The sequence below is a fragment of the Macrobrachium rosenbergii genome, chromosome 31, assembly GCF_040412425.1.
Source record: "Macrobrachium rosenbergii isolate ZJJX-2024 chromosome 31, ASM4041242v1, whole genome shotgun sequence".
NCBI lineage: Eukaryota > Metazoa > Arthropoda > Malacostraca > Decapoda > Palaemonidae > Macrobrachium > Macrobrachium rosenbergii.
Genome location: NC_089771.1, coordinates 30,681,761 through 30,687,650, shown reverse-complemented (window position 1 = coordinate 30,687,650; position 5,890 = coordinate 30,681,761). Strand labels below are relative to the sequence as shown.

The following is a 5,890-nucleotide window of genomic DNA, read 5'->3' as shown; positions in this document are numbered from 1 at the left end:
TATAATGTGGTTCGGATTCCACAATAAGCTGTAGGTCCGTTGCTGGGTAACCAATTGGTTCTTAGCCACGTAAAATAAGCCTAATCCTTCAGGAGCTCCTAGAGAGCTGTTAATCAGCTCAGTGGTCTGGTTAAACTAAGGTATACTTAACTTAACTTATAACAGACTACTAAAATTCTTCGTTATTGTATACTGTTGATCCAGTCAAGAAATTCTATTTGACTTCCGCAGGCAAATCCATCACTTCCAAAAAATGCCATTAAATAAAACAAACGTACTTCGTCTGTACTTCCAAAATCAGGAATGGCAACTTATCTCTTGTTACTCATCGTGTAATTTAGCAGGAACATCTGCGCATAACTAGTTCCAAATGCCTGTTTTCCTAATCTCTGACCATATAAACAAGTGTCTAGTTACGAGAAATGATAAAATATATTATTTTACAGATAAATGAAAAATAGGTTTTTGGAAATTACATTCCCACTGTCACACTGCATATGTTGACAATGCTGTCTTGAGGACAGCTAAGCAGAAATGACAAAGAGAAGGGCAATGTACATTCACTCGAAAAACCTTTTGGTGTATTGAAAAGAAGTGTGTATATGTGTGTTGCCCCTCTTGCGAATGGACCAGTACAAAAGCCGAGAGGGTTTTGTTGCTGAGACGATATAATTACGTGTTATTTTATGATAAAGTATACTGCATATTTCTTAGAGAAGTCAGCACCATGTACAAGGCGAAGCAACCCACAGGCAACGGCGTGAAAGTCATCTGTTTCTTGGTAGCGTGGACCCTCCTACTCCTCTGTGTCATCCTGATATTCACGACGACCGAGACACCTTCCCTTCTTCTTCTTCCAAGCATCCGTTCCCGTGGCGTTTTCACCCTCCCAACGTCTTTGCAATTTGCACGGGAAGGTGTGCAACCCACGCCCTGCGGAGGGCACCGCCCCTCCGCCTCCCCCCAACGCCATCTTCCTCAAGACCTGCTACAGCTATCACAACGTGACGGCCTACAACACCTGCTGCAGGTTACAAGATTACCGGAACAAGCCAGACACAATCGCGGCGTGTCTTCGTAGGACGAGTGGACACGGAGAGGACGCTGAGCCGTAAGGAGCCTTTTTCGTTTCTGTTTGATCTTTTTTTTAGTTTTGGACATCCAAAGAACGTTTATCTTCTAAGAAAGATCTTCATCTTCTGTGTGAATAAGTGGCAGGTCAGAGGGGAAACTATTAGAGCAGTCTGCTTTGCTGCCTCTCGTCTGTTATGCAAGTAATTACTTAAAATTTGAATTCTGTTCATGCCTTGCAATCTCTAAATGCAGTCTGCTGTTTCAACAGCCTAAGATCTCAGTACTGTGGCTTCACTGCACCCATGTATACATATGGTTATTTACAAAACATCTCTCATGTGTGTGTGTGTGTGTGTGTGTGTAATTACTTCCCTCTGTAGGTCGATTCAGAATAATTAATTTTCACTACCATATTCTACCTCTTCCGTAATGGCTGTACTGCACCACACAAACACACACACACACACTGTGGGAATCAATCACCTTACCTATATATATACATATATATGTATGTATATATATATAATATATATGTGTATATATATAAATATATGTATATATATGTATTCTGTGTATATATATATATATATATATATATATATATATATATATATATATATATGTATATACATATGCATCCACACAAACATTAAAAAAAATCTTAACAACATTTCTTGAACAGAAGTCTTGCATACTGAAATTATGATTAAAACCCTCAACAAAATCTACCTTTCCTTACACACTTCCGACCTGCAATACTGCAGTATATTGCAGCAGACACACTAACCCAACACATCACCTTCTGAAAATTCATTAAACTTATTTCCAGGAAGCGAACTTCGGATTCCACGAGCTCCACCAACGGTTCCAGCGGTCGCCAAAACTGGGTATTTGAGGGCGACTCTCACACGCGCTATCTCTTCGTGTCCGTCGTTTATGCCCTGAACGAGAGTGATATCCAGTACCGGTTCCCGAGAAGAAACGTAAGTACTTTAGAAGGATGATAAGATCTCATTCCCCTTACCTCTGGTTTTTATCTCTTCAAATTCGAAGCGTGAAGTGACGGAGAACACAGATTTCTTATTTAATCCTGGCTTAGAAGAATCATGCGACATTCGTGCAGACATAATAATGAAACGGTATGATAAAACAAGTTTTCTGTCTAACCAACCATCTATAAATCTATTTATATAACATTTTATGCATAAGGACATTGCACATATATAGTGCATATATATACACATATATGTGTATATACACATATATATACATATATATGTATATTTATATACATACATATATTGAGCATCTGGTGTTATAATCTCTCTAAACCCTTTTTCCGTTATATGAATACAGACTTATCATTACAGGTTCTTGATTTACACAGGATGACAGCAAAGCTAAATAAGGCCGGATTTAAACCAGCTGATACCTCAGTCACTGCACACAACTGTTCCTACCTCGACCCTTGAATGAACTAACAAGGCATAAGGCCTCAATAAGAACTGAATGCGAGATAACGGATAATAAAGATAATAACGATCAGCAAGCCACTTCCAAAAAGAGCTTCTTCCAGGAACTTGAACACTGGTACTCCCACACAGTTGAAAAACCCACCCACCCACACACACACCTGGTACTCCCACACAGTTGAAAAACCCACACACACAACTAACTTTTTGGGTCACTAATAACTGACATACTAAGATCAGGAAAACTTCAAAATTTCAACACTTTTTATTCACATTATATATGCAGTATATGTATATATACATATATATGTACATATATATATATATATATATATATATATATATATATATATATATACATATATAAGTACACATATATATATACACATATGTAATTGTAATAGCCACAACAAAAGCCCTCATGTAACTTCTCGAATTGTGGCATTGTGGCTATTACAATTACACACGTATCTGGTAAAAGTGACCAGTAGATTCTACATATATATACACATATACATATATATACATATATTATAAACTTATATATATATATATACATACATACATACATATATAGAATTCTCAAAGGATTTAAGGCAATCATCGTTATTCAAGACTGCTTTGCTTCGATTTTATAAACTACAAGATCACTGCTGCTTGCCACAAGCAATCGGGCCTAAGCGATGATCCCATCAAAAGTAGCCCGCTTTAATGTGTGACGCAACCTTCAAATCCAGTTCCGGGGACTAGATTTGAAAATTACGAGTCACAAATCATAGACTTTACAACTTCAGCCTATTTTCATACGCGTCACATTACGTGCGTGAGCTTCTCAACCTAATAACAAGAATAATAATCTGCTTCTTTCAGCAATCATGGAAGAACTTCGGTGAGCTCAAGCAAAATATGCGAACGACAGTATACCATGAAGACATCGAAATTAGGCACCAAAGTCTACCAGTATTTTTAAGCTTTCTTTGGGATCCGTTGCTCCATCGTCTTCCACGCCTTCTGGACGAATGGCAGAGCAATGAAGAGACAGGGCCGTCTCATTTGGTGCTGGGTAACTACTGTTTCCTTTCTGTGGGCTATGAATGGACTAGGCTGCCTTTGGGCTATGAATGGACTAGGCTGCCTTTGGGCTATGAATGGATTAGGCTGCCTTTGGGCTATGAATGGACTCCATTCTAGGCTGACTTTGGGCTGTGAATGGACTAGGCTGACTTTAAGCTGTATGAATGGACTAGGCTGCCTTTGGGCTATGAAGACCAGGCTGCCTTTGGGCTATGAATGGACTAGGCTGACTTTGGGCTATGAATGGACTAGGCTGCCTTTGGGCTATGAATGGACTAGGCTGCCTTTGGGCTATGAATGGACTAGGCTGCCTTTGGGCTATGAATGGACTAGGCTGCCTTTGGGCTATGAATGGACTAGGCTGCCTTTTGGGCTATGAATGGACTAGACTGACTTTGGGATATGAATGGACTAGGCTGCCTTTGGGCTATGAATGGACTAGGCTGCCTTTGGGCTATGAATGGACTAGGCTGCCTTTGGGCTATGAATGGACTAGGCTGCCTTTGGGCTATGAATGGATTAGGCTGCCTTTGGGCTATGAATGGACTCCATTCTAGGCTGACTTTGGGCTATGAATGGACTAGGCTGACTTTGGGCTATGAATGGACTAGGCTGCCTTTGGGCTATGAATGGACTAGGCTGACTTTGGGCTATGAATGGACTAGGCTGCCTTTTGGGCTATGAATGGACTAGGCTGACTTTGGGCTATGAATGGACTAGGCTGCCTTTGGGCTATGAATGGACTAGGCTGCCTTTTGGGCTATGAATGGACTAGGCTGCCTTTGGGCTATGAATGGACTAGGCTGCCTTTTGGGCTATGAATGGACTAGGCTGCCTTTGGGCTATGAATGGACTAGGCTGCCTTTGGGCTATGAATGGACTAGGCTGCCTTTGGGCTATGAATGGACTAGGCTGCCTTTGCCATGAATGACTAGGCTGACTTTGTTATAAGAGCACGGGACTAGGCTGCCTTTGGGCGAATGGACTAGGTTGACTTTGAGCTATGATGGACTAGGCTGCCTTTGGGCTATGAATGGACTAGACTGACTTTGGGCTATGAATGGACTAGAGCTGCCTTTGGAGCTGAATGGACTAGGCTGCCCTTTGGGCTATGAATGGACTAGGCTGCCTTTGAGCTATGAATGGACTAGAACTGACTTTGGGGCTATGAATGGACTGGCTGCCTTTTGGGCTATGAATGGACCTAGACTGACTTTGGGCTATGAATGGACTAGGCTGCCTTTTGGGCTATGAATGGACCTCAGACTGACTTTGGGCTATGAATGGACCAGGCTGCCTTTTGGGCTATGAATGGACTAGACTGACTTTGGGCTTATGAATGGACTAGGCTGCCTTTTGGGCTATGAATGACTAGGACTGCTTTGGGCTATGAATGGACCTAGGGCTGCCTTTGGGCTATGAATGGACTAGGCTGCCTTTGGGCTATGAATGGACTAGGCTGCCTTTTGGGCTATGAATGGACTAGGCTGCCTTTGGGCTATGAATGGACTAGGCTGACTTTGGGCTATGAATGGACTAGGCTGCCTTTGAATATGAATGGACTAGGCTGACTTGGGCTATGAATGGACTAGGCTGCCTTTGGGCTATATGAATGGACTAGGCTGACTTTTGGGCTATGGATGACTAGGCTGCCTTTGGGCCTGAATGGACTAGGCTGCCTTTGGGCTATGAATGGACTAAGCTGCCTTTGGGCTATGAATGGACTAGGCTGCCTTTGGGCTATGAATGGACTAGGCTGACTTTGGGCTATGATTGGGCTATGAATGGACTAGGCTGACTTTGGGCTATGAATGGACTAAGCTATGGACTAGGCTGACTTCGGGCTATGAATGAACTAGGCTGACTTTAAGATCAGTTCCTGTAATTTGTGTGTGGATTCATTGCTACTGATCACGATATTCTTATTCTTCTCTGGACCCTTGTCTTGAACATCGACTCTTGTTCTCGATCAAAACATTCTTATCCCCTTAGGGGAGTAGGCCGTCAGTGCACCTCACGGGGTGCACTGTAGGCATTAATAAAGTTTTTTTGCAGCGTTCCTTCGGCCCCTAGCTGCAACCCTTTTCATTCCTTTTACTGTACCTCCATTCATATCATCTTTCTTCCATCTTGCTATCCACCCTCTCCGAACAATTACTTCGTAGACAAATGCTTTGAGGTTTTCCTCCTGTTACACCTTTCAAACTTACTACTCTCAGTTTCCCTTCCAGCACTGAATGACCTCATAGGTCCCAGCGCTTGGCCTTGGC

The 5,890-nt window shown here is 42.1% G+C and overlaps 1 long non-coding RNA gene across 1 annotated transcript; it reads left to right on the top strand.

Moving 5' to 3' along the window:
- Positions 1–446: 446 nt before the first annotated feature.
- LOC136855264 (uncharacterized) lies at positions 447–3,609 on the top strand. Its single transcript, XR_010857972.1, has 3 exons — positions 447–1,111; positions 1,904–2,057; positions 3,417–3,609. It is a non-coding gene; the product is annotated as an uncharacterized lncRNA (long non-coding RNA).
- Positions 3,610–5,890: the final 2,281 nt, after the last annotated feature.